Here is a 13,039-nt window from a genome sequence, read left to right on the forward strand (position 1 = left end):
AGCAGAGTCAGGGGATACGGGGAGAAGGCAGGAACGGGGTACTGATTGGGGATGATCAGCCTTGATCACATTGAATGGTGGTGCTGGTTCGAAGGGCCAAATGGCCTGCTCCTGCACCTATTGTCTATTGACACAAAATGCTGGAGTAACTCTGCAGGACAGGCAGCATCGCTGGGGAGAAGGAATGGGTCAAGATCCTTCTTCAGACTGAAGAAGGGTCTCGACCCGAAATGTCACTCATTCCTTCTCTCCAGAGCTGCTCCCTGTCCCGCAGAGTTACTCCAGCATTTTGCGTCTATCTTCGGTTTCAACCAGCGTCTGCAGTTCCTTCCTACACATGTACTCAAAAGTGTGCAGATGTTGGAAAACTGAAATAAAACACAACCAATATGTCAGGCAGCATCCGCGAAGAGTGAAATTTAATATTTCATGTCGAACAACTTTGATTCATTCCTCAACTGGAACTAGAAACTGCTTCTCTCCTCACAGATGCTGCTTGCCATTCAATGCCATTCCAGAGTTGCCAGATTTCACATCACCTTACTTCTGTTGGTAAAATTACAGAAAAAGATTCAAAAGATAAAATTAATTAACTCAGCAAATTGTCACAAACAACAAACAAAAAAAAATCACACAACGACCACTTTTCGAGCTGAAAACTGCCCAAGATTTTTTTTTTGCACCATAATAATTCCTGGAGAGGTGTCTCAGATAATTGTCCATTTTCTTGCGTGTTTGAGGTAAGGTTCGTATTACAAGTTGCTAAGTTCTAGCGGATCAAGGGCATTCAGCCAATACCCAATGATAGTTCCAGTAATGAGTTGTAGGAGCAGTTATAGGCAGAGATGCTGCCTTACAACGCTAGGGCCCCTGGGTTCGAACCTGACCACAGTTGCTATCTGTAACATAGTTTGTGCGTTCTCCCCGTGACCTGTGTATGTTTTCTCTGGAAACTCCGTCCTCCCACACTCCAAAGACGTACAGGTTTGTAGGTTAATTGGCTTGGTATCAATGTAAATCGTCACTAGTGTGTGTAGGATAGTGTTGACGGGCTGGTCGGCGCGCACTCGGTGGGCCGATGGACTTTTTCCGCGCTGTATCTCCAAACTAAACTAAATTAGGCCATTCGGCTCATCAAGTCTACTCGTCATTCAATCATGGCTGATCTATCTCTCCCCCCTAACCCCACTCTCCTGCCCTTGCCCCATAGCCCCTGACACCCGTACTAATCAAAAACTGTCAAGCTCCACCTTAAAGGTATCCATTTACTTGGCCTCCATAGACAGCCGTCTGTGGCAATGAATTCCACAGATTCACCACCCTCTGACTGAAGACATTCCTTCCCATCTGCTTTCTAAAGGTACATCCTTTTATTCTTGCGGTTGGAAGCTGCCGGAAGTTGTCGATTGTGCAGCCAGTACAATGGGACACAGGGGCAATGGCAGGGGTGAGGGATAACGGGAAAATCAAGCATTGTTAATGAATTAATTAAAAAACCAAGCAGTAGTGTTTAATGTTTAATCTGCAAAACCGCCCACTTCAATTCCTGAATCAATGGAACTCCTTCCTCATAACTGTTAACTCTCTTGGACAGAGTTGACATGCAATCAATTCCATAAATCATACATAAACTATTGATTATCAGACTGGATAATCCTGTTCAAATACACCAACTTTTAGAAATGAAGCTGCCAAAGAAATTAGCAATGGCAGGGATAATTTGTCCGTCATATGTCAGAAGTGCCACTCTTTAAATGTTGTCCCTCCAAGCAACTTAGATTGGTTCCTGGGAAATTCTGACCCACCTGCAAACCCTGAGTCGAATTGGAAATCAAACAAATTGCAGATGCTGGAAATCTGAAATAAAAACAGAAAATGCTGGAAAACGCCTCCTGTAGATCCCTTAGATGGTGGGGAGGTGGGGAGGCCATGATGGACCGGGCAGATTACTTTTTGTAACCTCCTTAATTCCTGGGACTTTGAGCTGCCAGACCAGGCCGCGGTTGATATTTCCACCTGGAAGAAAAGTTCTGACTCTGTATTCTATCGATGGTGCACTGAAATGAGGGATAAAAATGCAATCACTGGAAAGAAAGGTCGTTTAAAATGATCAGATGGCTTTAAGATCTTTCCACCTTCCCTGAGCTTATGTGCATTTTCCTTGATCTTAGCCCACTTTGATGTCCCAGTTTCACACCTTACCCCTCCTTATCTCTGTGTCTCCTCCCCCTGACTCTCAGTCTGAAGAAGGGTCTCGGCCCGAAACGCCACCCATTCCTTCTCTCCAGAGACGCTGCCTGTCCCGCTGAGTTACTCCAGCATTTTGTGTCTATTTTCCGCTGTTGGTGTTGCTTCTTGACTATATACAGGATTTTATTTTAATTACCGTCCCGCAGGGCATTTCTATGCACATAAATCATGCATTGTTCCACTGCTCACAGTCTTTGTTGTATTATTTATTTGAATCTTACACTGCACCTGTTGGTTGTAGTTTTAGCTGGAGACATTTTCAACGAGGCAAAAGGCAACACCAATAAAATCAGCCACGGAAAGAAATTCACAGTCGTGCAACATGTAAATAGTTCCGTGTAAGAAGGAACTACAGATGAGGGTTTAAACCGAAGATTAACACAAAAAGCTGGAGTAACTCAGCGGGACAGGCAGCATCTCTGGAGAGATGGAATAGTGAGTCTCTTTCTCAAATCTCTCCCAACATACACTCTCTGTATTTTTATTTGCTGCACTCAACGCAGGATGGAGTCGGTTTGAATTTTCCTCAAGGCTCTGACCCACGGTACGAGTTTACCCAAGAGCTCTCCCGAGTTTAAAAAAAAATCAAACTCATGGTAAGTACGTAGAATGTACGTAGCGGGTACGTCGGAGCTCGTGGATGTCTCGTAGCGGCTCGTAATGCTAACGGCAGGTACTCGGGAAACGCGGAAACTCGTGACGTTTTTTCAACAGTGTGAAAAATTTCCAAGAGTAGAAAAATACTCGTGATGAAGTACCACGAGTTTGATTTTTTTTTTTTAAACTCGGGAGAGCTCTTGGGTAAACTCGCAGCGTGGGACAGGGCCTTAACACTGCTTCTGCTCTGCTTCTTGAGTGAGCGACTGGCTGACTGACTGCCACTGAATACAGAAACACCAATGTTGTATTCAAAGTGACGCCTTGATGTGCAGTCACATGTGGCCAGTACTGGGAGATAAAGCCCAGCCAGCATACCCAGGCGAAACTGTAGATCGGGAGATGAAATTTAAGAGTTTAATAGAACAGAAGCATATTAAAAAAAAAAAAAAAAAATCCAATTTCTAAGATCAGGCGATCGATTTGAAAGGTCAGATCTAAGGAGAAGTTTGAGAGGTGCAGAATGCAGAGTAGAGACGGGAGAGAAATAAAGAGCAGGAGCCTGGAGAGTTCAGACAATCGCAGCACTCGGGGAGGAAGGTAACACTTCATCAACCCACACGAAGGGGGAGAGAGAACAATCTATAAAACCGGGAAGGCGGGAAACATGAGCACAATAAATGGAAAACCAATGTGATACCAACCATGAGATTTTGCTTGTCACTACAATACATATTGCTGCAGGCCGTAGACAAACCCACCATCGAAATGGAGGGAGTATTTAGGGAAGGCACAGTGACGCAGCGGTAGAGTTGCTGCCTTACAACCTCCAGTGATGGGGGTTCGATCCAGACCACGGATGCTGTCCGCAAGGTATTTATACGTTCTTCCTGTGACCACCTGGGTCTGCCACAGAAGGTAGTTGAGGCCAGTTCATTGCCTATATTTAAGAGGGAGTTAGATGTGGCCCTTGTGGCTAAAGGGATCAGGGGGTATGGAGAGAAGGCAGGTACAGGATACTGAGTTGGATGATCAGCCATGATCATATTGAATGGTGGTGCAGGCTCAAAGGACTGAATGGCCTACTCCTGCACATATTTTCTATGTTTCTATGTTTCACCGGGTGCTCCGGTTTCCTCCCACATTCCACAGATGTGCGAGTTCCTTGATCGATTTGAACTCGCAATGACCCAGTCTCAAGCCCCTCATGTGGCATCTGCTGAGATACCACTGGGCAGACTGGCAAGGTTACACCCTCAATCAAATATTCTGAACACCATGGCCTCCAATATCGGAACATAACAGCACAAGATATAAGAGCAAGAATACGCCATATGTTTCCTGATCCTGTTTCACCATTCAATAAGATCGTGGCTGATCTGGCCTTCTTTCCTGACTGGCCCTAAAATCTTTGGCGCCCCTCAGCTAACCATCTGAATATACTCCAGGCCACAATGCAAAGATTCTCCAGAGTGGAGAATTGCCAACGCCCAAGTACCAGGGAAGACATGTGTAGGAAGGAACTGCAGATGCTGGTTTAAACCAAAGATAGACACAAAAGCTGGAGTAACTCAGCAGGACAGGCAGCATCTCTGGAGAGAAGGAATGGGTGACGTTTCGAGTCAAGACCCTACTTCAGACTGGTTAAGGTTTCCCTTATCCCTATCCAATCTGAAGGGTCTCGACTCGAAACGTCACCCATTCCTTCTCTCCAGAGATGCTGCCTGTCCCGCTGAGTTACACCAGCTTTTTGTGTCTATCACCAGAGAAGACATTCCTTATCATCGACACCTACAACTAGCAAGTCGTCAGTCTTAAAGCATGATCTATAGTTTCTATGATGGGAAACAGCCACCAGCAATCGACCTAGTCAAGTTTTCAAGGTCCCATTAAAAGGGAGAGGCAATCTTGTTGGGACATCAATTTTTCCATTAATTTCATTAAATATATGCCCAACATGCTCAATCTCCTCACCCTCTAAACCTCACCCCCCTTTATTCTAAGAAGTGGAATTGTCTAAACTGCCTCCAATACACCTAAATCCCTGAGCACAAAACTCAAAAACTCAGCAGGTCAGGTAGGATGCGGGGTTTGGGGGGAGATGGGGATGGGATAGGGGGAGAGGGGAAAGGGCTGACATCATTTCTGGTTGGAACCTTTCTTCAAACTGAATACCACTCCCGAGCCCATGTTCATAAGCAACCCCTGGACATTATTATTGGCCATCCATGACCTTGCTGGCACAAAGGTCCAAGGAAAGATGCCTACTGTCTCTATTCAGTGCAAACACGGTGCCACAGAGATAGATTTGCTGCCTTACAGCGCCGGAGACACGGGTTCAATCCTGACTACGGGTGCTTGTCTGTACGGAGTTTGTACGTTCTCCCTGAGACCTGCATGGGTTTTCCCCGAGTGCTCCAGTTTCTTCCCACACTCCAAAGTCTGGCAGGTTTGTAGGTTAATCGGCTTCGGTGAAAAAATTGTAAATTGTCCCTAGAGTTTTAGTGGATGGGGATCGCTGGTCGGCACGGACTGAGTGTGCCGATTGGCCTGTTTCCGCGCTGTATTTCTAAACCAAACTAAGCTCTCTCCCCTCAAGGGATGGAACGCACAAAGATGATCAGTCATACTGCATATGCAGATCATTGAAAGATTAAATCTATCAAGTGTAAAACAAATGTATCAAGAATAATACAATGCAGCTTTGGAGTGAGTACTTCAGGTTATGGGTGCTTCTAAAGACCCCAATTTAAATGTATTTTTGCTGTTACAGGAAAATACAAGTGTAGATGGTTTATGCATGCAACCAATCATATAGCTACCTCAGCACCACTAATCCCGCCTTAGGTATCATTTATAATAACACCTACTTCTCCCTCTGCGCAGTTCAGTAGCAGACTGGAGTCAGTCACTACTTATGTGTTGTTTAAGTCTGAGTATGTATTAAAGACTATTTCAAAGTCACACGTGTGTAATGTCTCATTTACATGGTGTCAGATAGAGACTACTCGCGTCTCCTGTTTACCGGTTTTTCTTTCTTTCATTAGGTTTTTATTTTCATTTTGACGATGGCTTCCTCTTGCCGAAAGCCTGCCCAGCTCATCTTCGATTCGGATATCGCTGAGCGCTGGGCTACTTTCGAATTGGACTACCGCCACTACATGAACATCGCGCATCGCAACGAACCAGATGGAGTCCTGATGCGCAAATTCAGGGAGATTTGTGACCTGCCCACTAATCATATTTTAGAAAGGGCGCGATTCTTTACTCGCAAGCAGTTGCCAGACGAACCTGTTGAGGGCTTTATCGCTGATTTACGCTACCTGGCCCAGAGGTGCAGGTTCGAAGCCATGACTGACCAATTAACGAGAGACATTCTGGTGACAGGGATGCTCGATCAAAAGCTGAGATCGGAACTCCTTCGCAAACCAGATCTGACCTTAGATGAAGCCGCGCATGCCTGCAGAATGGCTGAGGTCATTGACCCACCGAACAGTCAGCGTGATTCAGACACCAAATCGATTCATCTAACTGGGTTCAATAGGCCGCGAGCTCAAATGGACAATGCGAGGTTTATGTCCCGGGCCAACCCCGCATCTGGTAACGAGCCCCCCAAGAAATGCCCGAATTGCAATTATCTGCACTACAGGCAGTCGCCTTGTCCTGCCTATGGAAAAGCCTACAACTATTGTAAAAAATTGAACCATTTCTCTGCTGCCTGCCGTTCTCGTGGGAAGGTTCCACCAGCTTCCAGACCTAACCTAAACATGCTGATGCAGGTCGATAACAAATACGGCTCCCCATCCTTGCTCGGCGCTGCCCACGATGCTGATCCAATTAATTCACAAAGGGAGGCAAGTGTGTACTCACTCCTTCATGCACCTGGCCGGTTACCCGATCCAACTGTTCTGATAACTGTCAACAATTTCGACTTTCATGCTAAGCTCGACACAGGGGCGAAGGTGAACGTAATGTCAATAAGCCTTTTCAAGAAGATAAGGAATAATGAGCTCCTGATTGCAGACCGTTCCACTCTGCATGCTTACGGGGGCGAGGTGCTGACACCGCTGGGAAGAGCTACTTTCACTTGTGTGCTAAAAAAGACAACGCGTGCTTTGACCTTCTACATTTTGAACTCTGACTCTGTGACTCTGCTGGGCAACCAGGCATGCCAAGATCTGGGACTGGTGTTGTTCGACAGAACGGTTCACAAATTGATGATATCGATGGACCCGATAAAGGAATACCCTGATCTGTTTGATGACAAACTGGGCAAGCTGCCTGTCACCTACAAAATATCTACCGATCCAAAGGTAGCGGCTGTTATTCGTGCACCGCACCGAGTGTCACACGACATGAAGGACAAAGTTGAGTCCATGTTAAACGACATGGTCTCCATGGGCGTGCTAGAAGCGGTCAGCGAGCCCATCGAGTGGGTGTCCACCATGGTTGCCACGTTAAAAAAGGACAAGAATGAGATCCGCGTCCGCAGTCTTGTTGTTGTCTCTGATGAATGCAGTGTCATCAGCAAATGTGTTTATCTGGTTGGTGTTGTGTTTGACGGCACAGTGGTGGGTAAGTAGTATGAATAGTAGTGGGCTAAGCACACAGTCTTGGGGGGGGGGGGGCTCCGGTGTTCAGGATGTTTGAGGTGTTATAGTTAACATGGACTGACAGTGGTGGATGTGTTGAGAAGTCCAGGATCCAGTTGTCGACTGGGGTATTGAGTCAGAGCTTCCCCACCAGCTTCTGAGTCAGGGATGATCGTGTTGAATGCCGAGCTGTAGTAAATACATTCCATTCGAGCGTAGGTGTTTTTTTTGTTGTCTATGTGGGAGAGGACTGCGTGGGGGGTGGAGGAGATGGCATCTTCTGTGGAGCAGTTAGGGCAGTGAGCGAACTGGTGGGGGTCTAGTGAGGTGAGGAGGCTATTCTTGATGAGTCCCACAATTAACCGTTTGAAGCACTTCATCACAGTGGGGGTCAGTGCCATGGGACGGCCGCCATTGAGGCAGGAGACAGATGACTTAACTGGCACCGGGATGATAGTAGCGGCTTGAAGTGCTGCGACATTGGATTAGCTGCCTGCACTCTGCTTGAAGTGCTGTGACATTGGATTAGCTGCCTGCACTCTGCTTGAAGTGCTGTGATGCTGGATTTGCTGCCTGCACTCTGCTTGAAGTGCTGTGACGTTGGATTTGCCGTCTGCACTCTGCTTGAAGTGCTGTGACATTGGATTAGCTGCCTGCACTCTGCTTGAAGTGCTTTGACGTTGGATTTGCTGCCTGCACTCTGCTTGAAGTGCTGTGACATTGGATTAGCTGCCTGCACTCTGCTTGAAGTGCTGTGACATTGGATTAGCTGCCTGCACTCTGCTTGAAGTGCTGTGACATTGGATTTGCTGCCTGCACTCTGCTCAGGGAGATGTTGAAAATGCCTGCGAGGACGTCAGCCAGCTGGTTATCACATTCCTTGAGCACATGACCAGGTATGCCGTCTGGTCCTGGGACTTTCAGTGGTCGACCCTGGTCAGGGCACTCCAAACGTGGGCTGAATCCAGGATTATTATCTGCTGCTCGGTAATAGGAGTGGGATTCCTCCCAGGCATGGTTTTGAGCGCCTCAAAGCGCGCTTAAAAGTCAATCCGAAGGTAGACAAAATGCTGGAGTAACTCAGCGGGTGAGGCAGCATCTCTGGAGAGAAGGAATGGGCGACGTTTCAGGTCGAGACCCTTCTTCAGAAGGTTCAATCTGAACTCGCTTTAACAACGATTTAATTAAATTATCTTTGTTTAGTTATCCTAGAGTATTAGCCCATGTTTAACAGCCACCACATCTTAATTTGTCTGCTACATATGCAATGTTTAAACGATATTACAGTGGGCAATCTTCAGTTTAAAAACATGCAGTAAAACAGAAGATACTGCTGACCATTCTCTCCAGTGGATTGACTCACACGATCAGGCTGCAAGATTTGCAAAGTCAAACACAATAAAGACCAACAGAGGATGCCAGGGGACTGAGTTGTCTTCATCCACATTAGCCTTTTAGCCTTTCATTTGCAACACCAAGGCACCAAGGTTTGGGGACATCATTCACTATCACGAGCCAAAGCAATCAGACTGCATGAAGAGTCACAATGCCTCCGATTCCCCAGCGAGGAGCACGTTGCACTTTAGGACTGTGTATGAGCTGGGACAGCGCAAGAGTACCCGAGGCAAAACACTGCGGATGCCAGGAATATGAAATGAAGACATCACCAGCAGGAAAAGATCTACCGTTCAGGCAGTAGTGGAGGAACAGTTGGCACTTAGAATCATGGAGTCACACAGCAGGGAAAAAGACCCTTCAGCCCATTTCGTCCATGCCGACCAAGATGCCCCATCCAAGCCCGTCCCATCTGCCTGTGTCTGACCTATGGCCCTCCAAACCGTTCCTATCCATGAACCTGTTTCAAGTGTCTGTTACATTATTTTATTGTTTCCTGCCTCAACTATTTCCTGTGGCAGCTCATTCCATTTACCCACCACCCTCCGCATGTAAAAGTTGCCACTCAGGGCAGCACAATGGCGCAGGGGTAGAGTTGCTGCCTTGCAGCACCAGAGACTGGGGTTCGATCCTGACTGCGGGTGCTGTCTGTGCGGAGTTTGTACTTTCTCCCTGTTACTGTGCCTGCCCAACCCCTTATAGGTCAAAACCCACAATTCCTAGCATCATCATTGCAAATCTTCTCTGGGCTCTTGCACAGCTTGCTGGCATCTTTCCTGTAACAGACTGAGCAAAACTGAACACAGTACTGCATGAGTAGCCGGAACATGAGTGACCAAGGCACGAAGACAAAACACTGCAGAAGTCAGGGTGATGAAATAAAAACAGAATGAAATCAAAAAAACAAAGAGAACAACTAGCACTTCAGGTCAGTGATCTTCCTTCAGAATAGTACTGAGGAAATGTAGAAACAAACAAACTACAGATTTAATTTAGTTTAGTTTGGAGATCCAGTGTGAAAACAGGCCCTTCGGGTCGGCTCCAACCAGTGATCCCCGCACATTAACGCTATCGTACACACACTCAGGGAAATTTACATTTATACCAAGTCAATTAACCTACAGACCTGTACGTCTTTGGAGTGTGGGAGGAAACCAAAGATCTCAGAGAAAATCCACGCAGGTCACGTACAAACTCCGTACAGACTAGCACCCGTAGTCAGGATCGAACCGGGTCTCTGGCGGTGTAAGGCAGTCGCACTACCACTGCACCATGCCGCAGATGCTGGTTTATACCAAAGATAAATACGACGCAAGCTGATGTCCCTCTCCTCGGCCGGAAATCTTTGTGACCCGGGAGCGCCTCCTACAGGCGACCTTGAAGGGGCCGGAGGCAGTACTCCAGTTCACCTTCTGACCGGCTCTTGCTCCTCACGTCCAGAGTAAATGTGGAGTAAACTAGGACAGAGCTGAATGAAACATATTCTGCTTTTAAAGTTCTGAGTTTTTGCAGTTCTTGGTACAGGTGCACAACCTTTTATCCGAAAGCCTTGGGACCAGACACTTTTCGTAATTCAGAATTTGTCGGTCTTCGGAATGGAAAATTGTTTGCGTAGATTTTAATGGCTGGCTCAGTGGTAGAGTGCTCGGCTCATATCCGCAAGGTCGCGAGTTTGCGCCTTGATCCTGGCAGTTACTCGGTCGCGAGTTTGAGTCTTCAATGTAGTTTTTTCTTGCAGAATAAATGTCTGTATGAAATGCAGTGTAGGAGAGGTGTACTGACTGTGTGGGCAGAACTTTGGAAGTGATTGCCCACCAGTCTAAAAAGCCGCTGTGTCTCCCTGTCCCTGGGATAGTAGGGGGCGATCAAACAGCACAATACCCCCCTCCCCCTCCAACTCCAGAGGAATCCGCTCCCCGATGGGCCGCTACGGCGACGTGGCAGTTTGCCCACAGCCCGAGCTGCGCCCCCTCATCCGCCACCCCAAGAACAAGACGTACCTTGCACACCATCAGCTTCTGCCCCTACGTGTTCCTCTGGAGTTGGAGCGGGGCTGGGCTGGAGTTGCTGCTGGCTGTGGGTCTCTGGGATCTCCGTGCTTGCAGTGGGCCTGGGGGTCGGTGTCCCGTTGGTCCTGACGTCTCCGGCCACCCCCCTGGACTGGAGCTGAGACTGGGAACTGTACCGCCCTTGCCCCCTCCCTCTGCAACTGCAAACAACCCCACTCTCCTGCAAGGGCGGTACAGTTCCCGGAGGATGGCAGGTGGCCGGAGACGTCAGGACCAACAGGAACCCGCTCCCCGATGGGCCCCTAGGATGCCCCGAGCTGCGCCCCGTCATCCACAACCCAGGTTCCTCTGTAGTTGGTGCGGGGCTGGGCTGGGCTGCTGTTGGCTGTGGGTCTCTGGGATCTCCGTGCTTGCAGTGGGCCTGGGGGTCGGTGTCCCGATGAGGGGGCACAGCTCGGGGAACGGCTTCTGGTGGTCCTGACGTCTCCGGCCAGTTTGCAGTTTTCCTCTGGAGTTGGAACGGGGCTGGGCTGCTGCTGGCTGTGGGTCTCTGGGATCTCTGTGCTTGCAGTGGGCCTGGGGGTCGGTGTCCCATTGGTCCTGACGTCTCCGGTGACTGGCACTGACCTGCTGGTATCGCCGACTTGAAGACAGTGCAAAGCCCCCGCGCCGGTGCAATGAGCGGGGAGCTGGAGAGGGGAGGGACGGGGTCACACACATGGCCGGGAAGCAGAGGGGTGTAGGTGGGGTGAAACTGAAGGGAGCGACAATCTGTTGCTCGATACACTGTGTATCGTGAGTCTACCGTGGGAACGTTTTAACTCAGCGGGCAGGCAGCAGCATATTGTCAATTATTAACCCTCCCGCGCAATATGCCCTCACCTTCTCTTTCATGAATGGGGATTTAGTTCCCCTTTCTTCGAGGACCGACTGAGGTTCCGCTGTCACCTCTGCGGGCCGCCCTCGGTGAACGTTTTCAAGGACCTTTCTTCAAGGACCGAAAAAATGGCCGCTATTCGGAGGTTTTCGTTATTTGGATCTTCGGATAAAAGGTTGTGCACCTGTATTGGTTTATTGTTGTCATGTATATTGAGATACAGAAAAACAAAGTACTGTCCAGGTAAATTATCGATACATGATTACAATCAAATCATCCATGAGTGTGAGGGATGGTGCAAATGGTGAAAGGATTAAGTGCAGAATAAAATGTGCACATAAAAAGCAGATAGAAAAAATGCAAGGGTCGCAATGTGGTAGATTGGAGGATCCGGAATACATCCTTGTCTTCGGAGAGGACAATTCACAGGTCTGATACAGCAGGGAGGAAGCTGTGTTTGAACCTGGAGGCAAATGCTTTCATTCTTTTATATTTTCTGCCTGACGGGAGAGGAGCGGAAAGGGAAAGACCAGGGTCTGAGTGGTTCTTGATTATGTTGGCTGCTTTCCCGAGGCAGTGTGAAATGTCAATAGAGTCTTGCTCAAAGGACGGTGGAATCAAGGTCCATTTTACATTGCTTGGGTTATTTCCAAACTCTTCTTTTGATGGAGAATAAATATACTTATCATGCCCTGAGGTTATCCCAAAACGCATGACTAATATTATTGATGTCCTGTCACTGAACGTAATGAGATTGCTGTGAATATTTTGAAGGCAGAGGTTGGCAGATTCTTGATAAGTAAGTGGTGAGAGTTTACCTTGTGTGGGCAGGAGTGCAGAGTCCAGGTTACATTCATAGTATACATTATCTGATTCAATGTTACAACAGGCTTGAGAGACCAAGCAGCCTGGTCCTGCTCCTAATTCCTACCTTCCTATGAAGTTTCATACTTCATGCAATAGACTTCCCCTGCAGAACAAGCCAAGAGACTCTTAATATGCAGAGTTACGGGTGTTTTGTTGTTCAGCTTAGTATTTAGTTTGGAGATACAGCGTGGAAAAAGGCCCTTCAGCCCACCAAGTCTGTGCCAACCATTGGTCCCCCATGAACTAACACAGCAGCCTTCAACCAATTCTACACTATTAACGGAAGCACCTCTCTCATCGTCCCTGGAACAACCACAGCAGAATTTAGTTTAGTTTAGTTTTGGAGATACAGTGCGGAAACAGGCCCTTCGGCCCACCGAGTCCGCACTGACCAGCGATCCCCGTACACTCACACTATCCTACACACCAGGGACAATTTACAATTTTTACCA

General features: G+C 47.8%; 1 protein-coding gene across 2 annotated transcripts in view; it reads right to left on the minus strand.

The window, feature by feature from the left end:
* cdh23 (cadherin related 23) overlaps positions 1–13,039 on the minus strand; it is a 556,325-nt gene that overhangs the window by 407,538 nt on the left and 135,748 nt on the right. The window lies entirely within an intron of this gene.

This window comes from Amblyraja radiata, chromosome 37 (assembly GCF_010909765.2).
Source record: "Amblyraja radiata isolate CabotCenter1 chromosome 37, sAmbRad1.1.pri, whole genome shotgun sequence".
NCBI classification, from domain to species: domain Eukaryota; kingdom Metazoa; phylum Chordata; class Chondrichthyes; order Rajiformes; family Rajidae; genus Amblyraja; species Amblyraja radiata.